The sequence below is a fragment of the Leopardus geoffroyi genome, chromosome C3 (assembly GCF_018350155.1).
Source record: "Leopardus geoffroyi isolate Oge1 chromosome C3, O.geoffroyi_Oge1_pat1.0, whole genome shotgun sequence".
Classification (NCBI taxonomy): domain Eukaryota; kingdom Metazoa; phylum Chordata; class Mammalia; order Carnivora; family Felidae; genus Leopardus; species Leopardus geoffroyi.
The window spans coordinates 55,137,437-55,155,426 of NC_059338.1; the positions used below are offsets into that span (position 1 = coordinate 55,137,437).

At 36.4% G+C, this 17,990-nt stretch overlaps 1 protein-coding gene and 1 long non-coding RNA gene across 17 annotated transcripts in view; one reads left to right on the plus strand and one right to left on the minus strand.

Moving 5' to 3' along the window:
* DNM3 (dynamin 3) overlaps positions 1-17,990 on the minus strand; it is a 559,650-nt gene that overhangs the window by 234,891 nt on the left and 306,769 nt on the right. The window lies entirely within an intron of this gene.
* Positions 6,223-16,433, plus strand: LOC123585105. 3 transcript variants are annotated; one of them, XR_006705911.1, is made up of 3 exons: positions 10,226-10,477; positions 10,595-12,889; positions 14,440-16,433. It is a non-coding gene; the product is annotated as an uncharacterized LOC123585105 (long non-coding RNA). The 3 variants fall into 3 exon arrangements; XR_006705910.1 differs by having other exon boundaries at positions 10,228-10,667; positions 12,796-12,889; XR_006705909.1 differs by having other exon boundaries at positions 6,223-12,889.

Genomic DNA, 17,990 nt, shown 5'->3' on the forward strand with positions numbered 1-17,990 from the left:
CTTCCTTCCCTTTTCTCACTCTGAAAATAATGTCTGCCTACTAAAGACTAGCATGAGACTTTCGTTTTAATCTCAACTGAAGCAAATGTTATGGCTGTATTACTACTCATCAACAGGAAGCAAAATTACTCATCCATTCCACTGAGATATCTAAAAGTAAAAGACTCAACACATTTTCTCCCTTCTTAAAGGATCCTATGTGATGGGATTAAATTTCACAAATTCCAGAATACATTTACGATACGGGATTTTAAAATTTTAATCCCTTTGCCATTCACTTTAGTTTCAAACAGCTTGTTTATCTTCTTCCTGCTAGCACAAAATGCAGTGCAGAAATGGAAACCAGATTTCTTTATGTAGTGAATTTCATGTGGTTTCCACATTTCTCCTGGCAGTAGTTTCCCAGCAGACATTCAACTAAAAAATTCCTCCTTGTGATTTTTAAGTAAGATGGCATCTGTAGCATTTGTAGCACATTCTAAGCACACTCTCAAATGTACTACGAATGGCCTATGTATTATAGCATTCTAACTGCGGGTTAAAGTCTAAAGGTATAAAGGTAAATAGAAATGCTATGTATGTAAATTAGGAAGAAGATATTTAGTGGTCTTGATTCTTACTTAAGAAGGAGTCCCCTTTTTTGACTCTTCACATTCAGGATAAACTCAGATTGATCACTATGTATTTATTGACCTGATTCAATATGAGAAGCCATTGTGCAGCCGACAGAATCTACAGTTGTAGCCCCTGCCTGCAAGGAGCTTAGAATCAAGTGTGAAAGGAGAAATATAAATATCAGAACAAGCGAAACAACAGTCTGAGAAGAATCAGCAAATGGATGAAAGAATGAATTGACTGCACAATAAAGTCTGTATGGTTATCTGAAAATATTTGGCATGCAATATTCTTTGGAGCCATGAGAAAGCTGATTTAAAGTATAACAGTATGATCTATCTAAAGCTCTAACATTCTCTCTCTTCCATTCCAAAGGCATTTAATGTTTTGTTTTGTTTTGTTTTAAATCAAAAGTCACTGGCTCATAAGACAATTATTTTAAAGGCCACAAGGAAGTATAAAGGCAATGTAATTTAGTTTAGGAATTACTTGTTTTAAGCAATGCATACAGAGGGTTAAATTAATCTGATTGAAAAATTAAAGGGAAAAAACAAAATCTTTTAAAATAGTTGAATACATATTTTCACTGGTTGCTCAATTCCAATCCCTTGTTCTGAAGAAAAAGCAGGAAGAGTCGAGGCTGGAGAGAAGAGGGGAGAGCAAGAGAAAGTCTCACACTGAGCAAAAGTGGGGTGGAGAGGGAAGACGGAAAAGTAGAAACGAGGAGGAGAAGAAATGAATAAAAATGAGCAGTAAGCCTATTCTACTGAATGCCTTTTGATCACTTGGTGGAGATACACTGGCACGTAATCATGGAGGGACATTGACACCTATCACTGCCTTTTGACACAATGACTAGTTGAATTTCCTCCTTTTAAACATGCAGGGCCACGACATAAGTCATCAGGTAGAAACAGTTCTGCTAGAGCACTGTAACCACCTGCCCCAAGGTACCACCATGACAACTCTCCAAACCATTGCCATATGAATTATTGCAGAATGTTTTCAAAAGTATCTCAGTTTGTTTTATCCATATCATTTAATTCAGGCCGTCTCCCAATAACCTCCTCCCAACCATGCCTCATTTGACAAATAAGAAAATAGCAGAACTGAGCTAGACCCAATCAAGTCTGGTGCTCCTTCTCTTATACCTCAGTTGTATCCAACAATACAAAGATCTAACTATATCGTACACCTGAAACTAATATAACACTGTATGTTAAGTAACTGGAATTAAAACAAAAACCTCTTTTAAAAAAGGTTTAATTTAACTTCAAAGAAGTGAAATCTCTTCCAAAAAGATGAAAATTTGAAATCAAATGCAATTAATTAAATCTGTACAAAGGTTAAATCACCAAACATCTGGGGCGCCTGGGTGGCGCAGTCGGTTAAGCGTCCGACTTCAGCCAGGTCACGATCTCACGGTCCGTGAGTTCGAGCCCCGCGTCGGGCTCTGGGCTGATGGCTCAGAGCCTGGAGCCTGTTTCCGATTCTGTGTCTCCCTCTCTCTCTGCCCCTCCCCCATTCATGCTCTGTCTCTCTCTGTCCCAAAAATAAATAAACGTTGAAAAAAAAAATTAAAAAAAAAAAATCACCAAACATCTTCTGCTCTAGGCACTGAGTGACTAGGCTTTAGTGTTTTCACTGTGAATGTTAATTCAAAACCTCTATTTCACGGTCACGGTATACACTGGTAAGCAAGGGAACTGTACTGTGAAAATTATCGTACACTGTTAAAACAGTCCTCAGCATGGCCTTTCCAGTTTCCATCAGCACGCACATACACAAAAATTCACCGAAACTCTACTACATTGAATGTGAAGGAGGTATGTATCATGTACCATGGGAATGGTAGTTTTAAGTGGAGAACTTTTATATACTCAGGAAATCCTGCCTATGTATAATACACAGAGAAACACACTGAAAATGATCCAGTAGAGGGATGCCGCAGAAATGGCTCTTCATCTAAATAAGTCTGAATGTACAACATACAATCTAAACAAAATCAAATTAAACAATAATAAAATACAGTTAGAATCAACATCAACAAATTAGATTCAACCTAACCAGTATTAGCATTACTGTGTGACCAACACTGATTATTTTATGATGTGAAGGCAAAGATGGAACTAAAATTAAGGTTGATTTAGAAAACAGATAGGACAAAATTTACTGGAAAATCACCTCCCACTAGCTTTCTTGTACTGTTAAAGGTTAAAAAAAAAAATGAGGGACTAAACTTTCCAAAAATTAACCAATTGAAATGTGGTACTGAAAATTTCATGGTCTGGAATCACAAAAAAAGGGAGGGAAGTCCACTATCCTCAATCTGGCTTTACTACTGACAAAGGCAATTCTACAAAAGTCAAAAGGTTCTTCTCAGGCCACTTATTATGGCTCCTGTTGTTTTCTCTGTTCAGAAGACTTGAACTTCTTTAGTAAACTTCTCAATAATAGAATTTCAGTAGGCCCTGAAAATGCAAGTTGAATTCTAGGCATTGGTTCCAGTAGGTGACACAAACACTGGGCCAGGTAGCACCTAAGGCCACCCCTGAACATTTTCAGTGGGGTCCAGATCTCTTAGAGAAAAAAGAAAAAAAACCCAGAAAACTAAAATTCTACTAGTTCTCCAGCAAAACAAGCCAGCATTTCAAAAGCAATCATCATCCACTCTGGCCAATGAAATCCAAGACTAGCTCTTTCTTGAAAAAACCAAGGTGAAACGGAAAGGAAATAAACTGGACCAGAGGAATACATTCTGTTACAAAGCAGAGGTTGGGGGTAGACTTCTCCCTAACAAAACTGAACCAGGAGTACACAAAGTGTGTGTGCAGTTTTCAAATACAAGCAGCAATAGCTGCGCCTCTGCAGAAATCAGTCCCCTTAAAACACTGCATTTGCAAAATTATGAATGCATTTCCCATCTAATTTACACTTGTTAACCTTCAATTATTCCTGTAAAGCTCTGATGGGCACAATTTTTAAAAAATGACTGAAACGTGCACACACTAAAACTAATGTCTAGGATTACAAAAAAATATTGAACATGCTCTAGCCTTGAAAAGAATAGGTTTCTTTAAAAAGGGAAAGAAGTGATTCTGATGTTGGTAATTCTCATAAAATCTGGTTTAGTTTAAACACACACACACACACACACACACACACACACACACACACATTTGTACCCACACATCCATGCACATTTAGATACATATGTGTGTTTTAATATACACATACAGAACTATAATAAAAGTGGATAAACTTATGGGCTTTTCAAAAAGATTTTCCAACAGGCTATCTTAAGGACCCAGCTACCACTGCAGTGTTTTCAAAACAATCCTATTGTCTTCCTATTAGAATCAAGTATTTAGTTCTGTTTTTTACTAGTTCTACATGTACATGGTTTAATAACCTAGTGAGATTATAAACACCTTGAGGAAAATAATACACTTTGTTTCTGAACAGTACTTGCTGTTGCTTGGGCTTTGGAGTCATGGTACCCGACTTGGAATCAGGGGTCAGTAACTGAAGCCACGTGGGGGCCTGGCTTGCCCTCACAGCAGCACCCAACCCGAATGAGGCCCACCTCTGGGCCAGGCCCTGTTCCAAGCTTTTATCACATGTTAGCCTTTTTAGTCCTCAAAGAAACCCTATCTTACAGATAAGGAGACCAGAGCCCAGAACAGTTAAATAATTGCTGAGCTCACATAACAAGTTGTGAAGCCAGGACTCAAACACACATGGTGTAGCTCTGGAACCCTCACGCTGCACTGCCTCCTGGAGCTCCCACTTCCTCATCTGTGACCATGGAGAAATCCTACCATCAGGGTTGTTGGATTATATTATAGTACATGTGAAAAACACCAGCACAGGGCGCCTGGGATAAAATAAGTGCTCAAAATAGGTATTAAAGAAACAAAACAAACCTTTAAAAACAGAAAACGGTATACTTCCCTTTCTCTACAGCTTTTCCACTATAGGCCTGGATGTCAGTGAAGTTACATAATCTGATTCTGTAAGGCAAACTGAAGCCATTTTTGGTTGTTTACTATGCAAATAATATAAGTGTTTATAAACATATGCGATTAATACTCATTGGCAACATGTAAATAACCTTTCAACATGAACTAATTTATACACTAAGTGCTTTGGTAGGGGGTGGGGTGGGAAGAGGGCCTGTAAAAGTAAAGTACATTCCCATGGTGGCATGAATAGAAGTATTTTAATATGGGCTCATATGTCTCTTGAATAAATTCTCTGGAGTCTGAACAGAATCAAGAAGCTAGCGATTTTACAATATACTCAACTAAACAGATTTATGTTGGATCAAACCCTTTTAGCAATTCATATAATTTGTATTTCCCCTTTTGAATATACCAGAGGATTATAAATCCTAAAATAAAGACACAGTGTCCTACATTACCCAAGTATGCCTATCATCACTTAAAAACTTGGAGCTTCTAAAACGACCTACTACATAATTGCAGGTATTTGGGGTAAAGGAGAAAGTTTCCTTTCACACACATGCTTCCTTGTAGCCAACATGCTTCACTAGACCCTCTGGCCACAGAAAGGACACTTTCTCTACACCTGCAAAAAAGTGGTTTCTAAGTTTTTATGTGATGTATACAGAGATTTTTTTTCCTTTTTGATATCATACATGCTCGTTTCTGAGTCATACTAAGGAAATAAAATATTGGTGATGCCAAAAGACATCAGGAGGCAATATTCTAAAATTGTCAGTGACCCTAGGACACCATATTTCTCTGGTCCAAGTGAGCTAGCTCTCATTTTAAAGTCTGATTGTAACGTGGAATTCAATAGAACGCTTCAATAGATAGCACATAGCATTCAGATGATGCTCATCAGCTTTTGGGGGTTGAAGCAGGCAGCAGACTGCATTCCTAGGACGCTCTCACTTAAAATCTGCCTAGGAAGGCCAGCACCGATTTTCCAATCCCTTTATCTTGCCTTCCCCTGAAGATTTCAAGACAGTGCTTCAAATTTTACTAGAGTCATAAATCATATATTTACCTTCCTGTGACTGGTTTTCAAGAGAGCCAGAGTTTTTAAGGTTTGTCTGCCGGATGTATTATGTTACTGAAATATAGAAATGGCTGCTGTGCACGCCAGTGGTTAGTAAAACTCAAAGGCGTAACATTATCTTTCTCAATTGATTTGAGGAAAGAATGTTCATAAAATATATACTGCTTTTGGTTAGACGCTGATTTCTAAATAAACAGACTCAGCAATGGAAATTCTAGAGACAGGCAAAACAAAACATGCATTAGTAAATGTACGCTTTAAAATCAACTCTCTCACAATCTTCGCCTTTCGTAAGCTTTTTGAAGATTGTAAAGTCAGTTGCATTAAATTTATGATGTATAGCTGTTCTAATTTCACTTCTTTTTCGGTTGTTGAAGGAAAATCTGTTAACTCTTCTGAACTATTTCTCCTCTATTTCACAGCCTCTGATTTGCATCTCTCTGCCTAAAAGGGCACTTCACTGCAGTGATCTGAAGGCAGCCATTTGAGAGTCAGGGAAGGACAGAAAGGGGAAAGCTTTGCTACAACAAATCTCCCAGCCCTTTTGGGCCCTAACAAAATAGGAAATACTGGCGATTAGGGGATTGCATTGCCTCCAATAAAACAAAACAAAACAAAACAAAACAAAACAAAACAAAACAAAAAACAAGTGCTAATCCACATCACATAAAGCCAAACTGAGTGGGGCTATCTTGTCTAATTTGCAACGAACTGGGGTCAACTAGATTTTTATCTCAAATACAAACTGGGAAGGAGAAAACAACAAGAAAGGAAACGCCACAACTTGGTTAGATCCTGCTTTTCACACAAGATTATATGACCGATAGCTACACAGGATGCTTCCAGAAGATTACAAGGCCAAAAATAAGCAAGGAAATATGGCTGGCCCAATGTTCACATTTATTTATAAAAGAATAGCGCTATCGGATACACAGCTGCAGTACACCAATAGAAATCTTACAACTGCATCCATATTTTCCATTTAAATTTAGAAAATAAGATGCTGTAATTCTTGAATTATTGTCAGGATAAATGTTTGATCAGAAACCACCTGAATACTACGTAGCTTTTATTCATTCAACAGTTTCTTGAATGGCCTACCACAGGCAAATTGAAGTATAAAGATACCGTCCCTGCCTTCAATTAGCTTATATTCTATTTGGGGAAAAATCCATATATGTGAAATATTTGGTAACATTTCAGTACAAAACGAAGAAAAGGCAGCAGATAATTAACAAATGAATCACAGGAAATATAAGTGCTATAAGAATTCTGTAGGGGAAAAAATGGTCTCTGAGGGCTGACAATATGCTTCGGGGCACAGGTGTTTGAATTAGAAAAAAGATGCGTTCTGTCACTTACTGTAATTCCACAAAGTAACATGCTTAACTTCGAGCCTCAATTTCATCATCAATAAAATGGGAATGATGATAGTATCTGCCCCATAGGATTATTATAAGTAATTGACACATTGTATGTGAAAAGATTTTGTAATCTTTAAAGAAGCCATAAATGGCCCTTGAGGAACGTGGTAAAAGAATCACCCAAAACTGTTACCATTAATTTGGGAGAGCAGAAATGTTAGGAGGTTGGAAGGGAACATGATTAACTTTTTCTTTACATACTTTCTATTGATTGAACTTTTATAGTGCCCGTGGCACTAATTTTGTAACACAAAAATTAAAGCTATATAAATACTACCTGAAGTAGAGAGTATAAATACTATCTGTGACACCATATCTGGATGTCACAAAATACTCTATTGTAAACACTAGTAACCCTGTTCCTCTGTAAGTACACAGAAACAAAACAAGTCCCGGTTTCAATTTGAGAATTTCTAAAGTCATAAAAATTTGCCAAGCTTGGGAATGATAACCAACTGAAATAGTGTTTCCTTTCATGACATTTTAAGATAGAACAAATTTTATAGTCACCCCAAACTATCCACTGATTCAAACAATCACTTTGGTCCATGTGCTTTGAAATAGCAAGTTAAATAACATTAATTCTCAAAGGCGAGTCTTTGTTGTGCGTAACTGTGCTTTCTAGAGCCCATCACATTTCAGGTATTTAACTGATAACTTCACAGACATAGAAAAAGTCCTCAGGCCATTTCCAAATGAATACCAACAGACTCTCCACAAAGGCATGAAAGATTTTTTTTTTAGATTGAGTTTGATAATAGATTAGCATTCTTTTTTTTTTTTTTTTTTTTTCTGGAAAGGGACAGATTAGCATTCTTAATACTGTAAGTAAGTGTGAGCTCTTTGAGGGCAGGAATCATATCTTCTTAACCCTTATATGCCCAGTCCCTGGCATTGTGACCAGCATATGAGTCGGCAATAATATATATTTGTTGAGCTATTTGAAGGAAAGAGAACTCTAAAGCGTGTTAGTCAACTGGAAGCCCAATGAGGCAGGTACATGTGCGAAGAAGGGCAAGACCTGTACAGTTGTATTCCACAAGCGGTCATTTAAAATGCTTCAAAAGCTGTAAAGACAATTATAAATTTGAGTTCCTTGAGTAAAACTTCATAAAATCCCCTATTCAAGAGAGGATCTCTCTTATATTTGAGAAACTATAGATGTGAGAACTAAGATGAAATCATGGAGCAGAACCACCTTTCCTCCGCCTTACCTAAAATTTCCAAGGCGTGTGTCATCGATATAAATAGAAGAAGGCAGAGGAAAGGCTTTCACTATTTGTGGCAGAAACAAACCCACACCTGGAATGCTGGATTCCTGGCTGACTATTGTCCCATTGGCTCATGACTCCTCTATGATGACTTGTGAACAAACATATGGACACTGAACAATGACAGAGTTGGCATCCACATGTAATGAGACTATTAGGTTGCATGAAGTCACGCTTGCCTATTTCCAGTATTCTACAAGCAGTGACGGGGGGGAAAGGAGTTGAGGCATCCTGGACTTGCTCAAACACTACAGGAGAGGCCCTGGAGACACCAGTTTGGAAGTACAAGAACAGGGATAGGAAGCAATCCCTCTGATTTCCACTGATAGTTTAAATCCCTCTGTGAATGATGTACCCAATGCTAATCTCTCTGTTCCATCCTAACCTGCTGGATAATTCCATTTTATCTTATTTAATCTTCCTCCCCAGGTGACCAGGGCTTGTCATAACTGTAGATCCCATTAATGGTATGTTAGTTCACGAGAAGACATTTCACGATAAGTGAAGGCTTTAAGGCAGTTCTCTCTCACTTGAAGCTTCTTAAAATATTTACCGCAATCTATTTAAAAAAGAGGTAGAGTTTTCTGCCTCTAAAAAGTATTGCATAAGTCGAGTAGAAATGAATTGCTTTAGTAGTAATTCTTTAAAGATTACTAAGTTTCATAGTTTGGCTACTCAAATTATATTTGGAAGCTACCTAGGAATTTTCTCACATTTTGATCTCTGGAAGGGCAATTAATCAAGCTCTTGTTTGAAGTAACTCAAACTTTAATCAGAATTCTATGGAGGGAAAGTCACAGGGCTATATACCCGGAATATTCAACAGTATATATAATTGAAAACAGCAACAACAGGAAAAGAGAAGTAAATGCCAGTGGGCTGATACGTTATAACCTTTGGTCAAGCGGTACTTGGCAAATTTCAACAGACTTAGTTAACCAGAGATAAAACTGAGCAATAGCATACCATTAAAACAAAAGTATTAACACAGAATCAAGAATTCCCAGTGAAAAAGAATGCTGGACCTAAGAGGATGGATCTACCAGAGGCAATTTGTTAGGAGACTGAGGCTGTTATTTCATAGCGGAGGTTTGAAATCAAAACTTTAAAGTTTCTTTAGGTCGGACTATATAGCACGGCATTCCGAGAGCCAGCCAAAATCGCTGAGGGAAACGAGGAAGGCCACATGTGGAACTAATTACTCATGTAGAGGCCATGACAAAGAACATTTCTCCAGACTTTTCATGGGGGCTTCACTTTCAGGAAGTTGCTATAATTACTGTTCAAGTCTAGAGCAGCCTGCAAGCCGCTGACAGATCCAACAGACGAGGAGGAGGAGGGAAAGAGAGAGAGAGAGAAAAAAAATGAACTTATCTGCCCTTTTTGACGAGTGAAATACCAGAAAATAAAGTGCCACAGGGCAGCTCAAAAAAGTTTGCAAATGAGCCCTCCCTTCCAGTGCTCAACTTTCTGTTTACTTTTTTTTTTTTTTTTTTTTATCTACCCTCTATCTTCAAATTACTTTTCTAGTCTGGATCGGACAGCAGATTTGTACTTCTCCACTAGCTCACTTTCAGTTGGCCACAGCAGAACTGTACATCTCGACTCTTTTTTTACAGCTTTTCCATACTGAGGCCCACTTCCTGCCCAGTTGAGGAAAAAAATCTGGCCTGAAGATGAAATGACTGCTTAACATTACACTAAAACATCTGGTACCATTTTATGCACAGACCCATGTCTGAGAGCAGGCGATTCTAGCGGTCTCTCCAGCGGCACCGCGCATACCCAAACCTCCCCAGGGTGACATCATCCCATATATGGACTCTCCAGCCCAGCCCTCCCCCTTTTCCTGGTCCTAAATTCATTGCCAGTTCCCCAGTCTGCAGCAAATGTGCCACGTCAAGACTGGAAATCACAGCCCTTGAGTGTGTCTCAGTCAGTGCAGCAGAATTCAGGGGGGATAGCCGAATGCAACCCCTGGTGCAGGAAGGGAGGCTTTTCCCAAAGACCGGGACAGGATTTTAAGTACACAGATGGAAGCTTCTGGAGATCCTGCTCCGTCGCCCCAGTGTTCAGACTACCTGTTCAGGACAATGCCGTTGTACAGTAGTCTGCACATTGGTTAGACTGGGCAGGGGAGCGCAACGCCACGGACGGCTGGGGACAGAAGTTGCTGTTTCCAAGGAGAAGACTTCTGTTTGCTTTTTCAAATCTCATACCCAGTGTTTTTCTTCACAGGTTTTGCACACTAGGGACCAAGAAGCCCTCGGGGACACCGCTGAGAAAGGACTGTTGGAAAGAAGACCTGTGGGTAAGGCCTCCTTGACTGCTCACCTGGTCTGTGCCCAGGAGAGGCAAGGTGGGGAGCCAATGATTTGCGTTCACGTGCGAGAGAAACAGAGGTATATGTGTCATGCGAAGCAATGCATTTAGTTTTGAAAGAGTAACAATATGTGGTATATAGCGATTTACTGTATGTTAGTTGATTTCTGAAGATCTAGAAGTCAAGTATATTTTTAAGTTTAAAGTTTTTCCTCCTTTAAAATGAAATATGAAAAGACTCCAGACACTTAAGAATAACTTAATGAGGCTAGTTTTTAATTGTTGAAATTAATAATACAAAGACCTAAAAACTTACTTGAATAAGGGCTGTAGTAGAACTTTTAACCTCCCCGGGACTGAATCCATTTTGCTTCCAAGTAAAGAATATTGGCTATTTTTACAATGCTATCTGAAGAGTGCTTTTTTTTGAAAATTTACGTACATGATAATATCTAACAATAAAAGAAGAGGCTGCCAAGTTCTTGCCCACCAGACAATACAAATGGGACTGACCCAGAAAAGAGCGCCAACCCAGAACCTAGTGAGTCAGCAACTGATTAAGTCACAGAATAGAAGAAACCTCTGTCTTCAGATATCCCAATATACATCTGTGTCACATTTTTTTTTAAATCAAAAAATGGTTGATAATTGCTGGTCAGCTGAGACCTCATGCCTATATTTTACAATGCTTCTATTTCTCTGAGCATTTAAAATGATAAGGTACTTTGTCTAGAAACCCACTGATAAAAAAGGAATTTGTAAACGAAGGCAAAGTTTTCTTTGGTCAGTTTCCAGCTGTCCTGGAGGTGAAGGGGGATGGGTGGGGAAGGTGGGAGGGAGGAAAACCCTTAAGCTGAATGAAATCCCAATAGAGAGAATAATAGAGAAAGTCTGGGTTGCAATATGATCCTTGATGAACTTTAAAGGTGGGTCTCTTAAAGAAAGTTCTGGAAAAATGTTACTGCCTCACCCCTAATTCCCTCAACCCCCATTTATATCTACTCCCAAACAATTCTATATAATGAAAACATCTGTTCTATAGTTTTTTATGAAAAAGTGGATGTGATCCCTTTTTGTCCTCCTTTAAATTTTTTAAAATTACAGTGATTTCTGAACAAATCCTTTTCTAAATTACACATTTTGCAACAATTCAAAATTATCACAAGTTCTCTTTTGCGACCCATTTTATTAAACAAGGTTCCCCAAGTTATCTTTCGTCAAAACAATCTGCTTTTTTAAATGACCCTTTTGATCATCCTCAAACTGGCATAAAGAACATATAACCTTTTATTCATGTTTTTTAGTTAAAATATAAAAAGTATGGATAAATTTAGTTATCTTCTCCACTTAGATGATATAGTAAAGTCTTCCTTTGTTTTTTCTATTGTGACTTAGAGGCTTCCATATTAATTATTTTTAATAGAACAAGAGATATTTAAAATCTATATAGTTTCTTTTACATAAGAAAACAAACAAAAAAAAAACCTATTAGGTAAATACAGAAGCTTATTTTCTCCGATATATATTTTTACTAACTGAAGCAGTTACTAAAGAAGAAAGATAGCTATAACGGGCTTTTTTTGGTTTTTGGTTTTCGTTTTTTTACTCTGTAGAAATGACAGAATTTCATAACTTGCCTTCATTCACGTATATTCAATTTAAATGTCTGTCTTCATAATAAATCGCCTTTTTGTTTCTAAGAAACCAACCACAATTGGTCGCCCACCAAATTTCTCCCTAGGATGACTTTTAGTCTGGAGACAGAGAGGACTCGATTGTGTCCTTGGCATAAATACAGGAATAGGAACATAAGAATTAATTTGTAAGGGGGTAGCCGAGGAGTGCCTGCAAGTGCTTGGTGGAGTCCTGAGGACCCATTTTTGATGCAAGCTTTAAACAAATGAAAAGGAATCACACTTACTTTTAAATTGCATGAGCTAAATTAAAGATCCAAAGTAAAAGCTCACTTTATAAACTCCTGCTGACTGAAGGCAAGGATGGTAGTTTAAGCAGTTGTATATATACCAGCACGTATACACACATATCATAAAATAACCGTGTCTATTTCCAGGGTAATTAGAACAATGTTTAACTTTATTTTGATATTACTTTATAAGGAGATATACAAATATTTTAGAGGTCATGGGATCTATTCCAGAGGAAACTAACCAACAGTGACATCTTCAAGTAAAACTACCCCTGGATATGATGGTGAGTATTAAAATTAAACACTGTACATTGTCAGAAAGAGAAAAATGTTTTCAGGGGTCTGTCCAAACTGCAGTTCATTGAAGCTGAGTAGTTATTTTTTGTTTTAGTGCGTGGATGACTGGTAAGTTAGGCTAGGTACTGGGTTAAAAGGAAAGCTTTTTCTAGCATCTAAGAGAAAGGAAATTAAGGGCTTTAGACTCAATACCATCAATTCCTAAGTGAAAGAGGATCAATATAAAAGTTTATATTTTCAAAACCTCACTCCCTTTTTTAAGCCAAAGATCTCAAAATCAAAGAAAGTTTGTTTACAATGGGACGAAATTTCACACTGATCACTTTCTTGCAATTAGTCAATAGGTTTAACATCCTTCCTGCTTGGCATTTCTGTCTTTCGGCCCAGATAATGTGTTTATGTTTTTAAAAGACCAAAATATACTGTCTACCCCCACCTCTCGCCTTACAGACCACCCAAGTTTTTCACGCCGTGGGAAAAAGTTTAGGCATAAAACTTCTAATGAAAGAATTTTTCCTTTTTTGTTCTTAAGGAAATTTAAAAAAACTACAACTTGATAATGAGAAAAAGTTCACTCATCCACCAGTGTCTATCCTTAGTAAAGAGAAGCCAAAGCTTTCAATTACTCTACAAGAGATTTTTCTCTATAAAAACAACCCTTTTTTCTCTTTTCTAAAGAGAATATCCCACCCATCACAATAATGTCCAAATAATAACTAAGCGACCATCACTCAGAAATCTCAACTTAAAATAATTAGAAGGTCAGACTTTAACCTGAGAGGAGACAGGAAATTGTCTTCAGTGAAGACAGAAACTTTCTTACTTGGTTTCTTCTATCTTTTTACCTTAATGTGCTACAAATGATGTAGATAGAAATATTTATCCATTTTTGAAAGTTTCTTATTAACAAGCGTTATCAGTTTTAATAAATAGAGATGATGAGGTAAATTAAAGAAAATAATTAAATATTCATTTTGAATTTCCTGACCTATCGTGACAGCCAGTTTCCTGAAGCTGCTTTGGCTTAATTTTGCTGTAAAGGACTTAGAAGATAATTCTTTGAATGCATTTTTTTTTCCTTAAGATAATAAATAGAAGACAAAAGAAAATGAGGTGTAATTACCTTATTAAAAATTACATGTTATGATAATAATGTAAATAGCGCTTTTATATTTTAGCTAGTATTTTACGTGATAGTGGATTGATATTCACTCTATTTGGAAGATTGGAAAAAAGTCTTAAATGTTTTTTTCAGCCTTTCATGTTTTTAACAAGGTTAAAGACAGGTCCAATAGCACTATAAAGTGTGCATATGCAACATACTTACTACAATTATAGTTTAAAAATCTATTAGAAACATGAATTATCTAAAAGTCTTATGAATAGAGTACATATTTTTCAGCAAGATTTTTTTTCTCCTTGAAAAAAAGTTAACGGTTTTTCAGGCTCAAATATTTTGGATATTTTGGTTTAATAGAACTGTTTCATAGTAAAATATAGCATATAAACTCACAAATATTTCTTTCTATTTTTTCAGGTTGCATGCATCATTCCTTTAATTGAGCAGAGTTAACTGGATCAAATTATTTATGGGAGAGAGAGGGAAAGCTATACAGAATTACAGTAATTTTTAATTTCCACCAATATATTCTTTGTAAGTGAATCACTCTAAATATTTTGTTACACTGAATGAAGCAACTAAACAAAATAGTTTCTTAAGGTATTTGTTTTTGCATACTCTGACCTTGTAATTATCTAAATAGCAGCCAAGTTTACTGACATTTTTGATTCCATCAGAAAAAAAAAATTCTCTACTCAGAATGATGACCAGAAACAGAATCAGACATTTATTTTCTTGAAATCAAATAAATGGAAATTTTCACTTATCAACTAATTGTACCATATCTAATTAATGCATAAAAGTTCAGATGTGTAGAAACTGTGATTTCTTTAAGTCTCTACAAACATTTTCCTCTCCATAAAGCTTCTACTTGCTATTTTCTCATAATTTTATCATTAAAGGGAAATAACAAACTATGTGTTTTCTTTAAAATTCTTTGAAAAAACTCCAAGGCACATACTCCTTGACAATAAGGCTTTGTTTTGTTTTTGAAGAAATCCCACTTACTGGAATTTTGACTATCTAAATATTTTGGTTTTTAAAGGGCAGGGGAACTTGTTAAATACCTCTATGAATGTGAATTGATCATTTATATTAAAATAGCCAGAATTATTCTTGAGTCATCAGAATTACATTTCTCTGTTTAACACCATTAACTCTTTCTTACACAAAGTACAAGAAAATTTTCCAAAGGGTTTGGTTCTACTTTTTGGATATGAAATGAAGTTTCCTTTTCTGTGTTTAAGGTATTATTTTGTAACTGTATGGTACCATCAATGTCCACAACACATTCTGAGCACCACTGTGTGTAACAACTTTTAGTTTATACCCTTTTGATTCATGGCATGGCGCTGTAGTTAATTAGGAGAAGCACATAAGCTCACAATGGCTTTTTATCTGGTTTTCACATCCATACTTAAAAACTTTACATTAAAAAGAATATGATAAATTTAAATAAGTTCCTGTTGCTTTATGGAGTATTGGCAAAAATACATTCCCATGTAAAATCCCACTCTCAAAGCATCAGATACCAAAGTTGGCTGGTTGAACTGCCAGATACATTAGGCTCATAAATTATTTTGAAAATGGCTGCCGTTTCCATGTAAATGACAAGTTTCTTTTTCATGGGCTATGGTACTTATCTACTACAAGAAACATGTATAAACATAGTCTTTATCTTTAACTTCAGTATTAAAATATGCAGAGTTTTTGTGAAGAGGAAAAACATCTGGTTCAATTACTCTGAACTCTGACTGCATGTGGGCCAGTAATAATAATATGAATTGGATTTAAGAATAAACCTTATATTTAATCTTTTGTTTTGTTTTTCCTTAAAATTTTGATGTGAGTTTTCTGTCACGTCAATTATCCATGTTAGCACACTTGGAACAAATGTAAAAATGTACATTCTGAATAAAGTCAAAAGTCTAACTTGTTTTAGTTCCATAATGTTTTAATGTTTAATTCTATTGTGTGTTTCTCTCCCTTTCCCCTGACCCTCCAAAATCACCAAATCTGGAAAACAGACTGATTGTATCTGCCCATGAGCAAAGGAAGCCCGAAGGAACCAAGGGCCTGGCTGGACGGAGTTGTCATGTGACTGCCTGTCTACACTTGCTGTGCAGAACATCCGCTCACCTGTACAGCAGGCACAGACAGGCAGTCACACGACAACCCAGCCTGAATGACAACCAGCCATTGAAAGAAAGCAGCCCTCACACCATAGCATCTACACCAAGAACTACAACCAAAATGAGGGGCGCGGGGGCCTGGGGTTTTAATCTGTTGGTTTAATACTTAATTCGTATGTATTATTATTATTATTATATTTTGATTCGAATATTGAAACCCACCAAAAGTAAAGTGAGTGGTGCCTATGAAATATAATAAAACCCATTTTTGAAAATGTTCCTTTGCTTTCTATAGTTCTCTTTTCCTAACTGTTGTCAGTCACTTACTACCCTTGACATTTATTGTACACAGCTTTGCAGCACCCCATAATCAATATGACAAAACAATATAACTTCAGTCTGATGCTTGACAGAGAGCAAATGATTCTTAATAATCCTACTCTAAAAACTAAGTTTAGTTTTCTATATCATGACTTTTTAAGAGAGAGAAGGAGAAAAGAAAAAGAAGAAGAGGGAAGACAGAATGTTCTAGGGAATCATGTATTTTGAGTTAATAAACTACCAGTTTGGGTCTGGGCAAAACATAGTGAAAAGAGTATTTCCAACATAAAAGAGTTGCTTCTCCTCTGCCGATATATTGAAAATTGAAATTGAAGCTCTGATATTCCCAGGTGTCATGGCACATCAAGATTTATTACTGTGTTATTGTTTAATTAAGAAGGAGATTACACTACAGTTCGAAAGGTGGAATTTACCAGACCAACATATTCACTTGGAATACATGCTCCCATTCACTGTAAACTCTGAAACTCTTGAGATGTTCAGGCAATTCAATTATTTTCAAAAAGAGCAAGCAAAGGAATTAATGGTGATACAATATTTTACCATGTCTTTTGAGGAAATGCCAAAACTTTAGTTTACATACTGTGAACTGCAGAGAAATGATCAGGGTTGTCTTATGTATATGAATGTTTCAAACACTGCTGGGCAAAATGGTGGGAGATAGATAAAATTAGAAAATTGTTAACTTTGATTTGGTTCACTTAAATGTTTTTAACTTCAGTATTTAAAATTAATTTTATTTTCCTTAGATTCTGGTCAAACTTTTTAAAATGTGGCACCAGGCTACATAAAATTTTTAAAAAATTTAACTAAATATTTCAGGGATATATTTTGGACTAAAAAACTATTTTTATTCAGCTATTTCATTTTTAAAATAAAAGACTTAGTCTTAAGGCTAAAAATCTCATGAGGTTAAAAATTTACAGGATTTTGTGCTATTTTACTAAACATGACACTATAGTTTCTTTAAAAAGAAAAGAAAAAAGTGGGCAAAACTATGAAGTAAAAATATAATTAAGGCTAAATGCAACGGGCCTTAGGAAATAGGTCATCTGCAAAATATACTTATGCTAAACACACTGAGCAATGAAAGTTTTTACCTTAAATGAAAGTCCTATTACTAGCAAATAAAGTACTAACCAATAGTTCACAAAGTGTAAAATATAAACAGGAAGACGACAGAAAAATGTCTCACAAGATATTTACATATTACCGCCCAATTTTAAATGTTTGATATGACAAGCAGCAAATGGCGAGAGGACTCTACATCTGGATCACTCTACTGGACCCTTGCAAGGCAATCCCAGGACAGGGCTTGGGACCTCTCCAGATGAAATGACAGCAGGTCAGAACATAAAGAAGACTGTTCCATTCCAGCAAACTCCAAAGGGAAAGCTAGGAGGCCAGTGGAGTCATCCTTAAGTGAGCCACTCCAGGAAAACATTTCAAATAATATTCCCTTAAACTTTGAGGTTAACATTTTAGTTTTACATT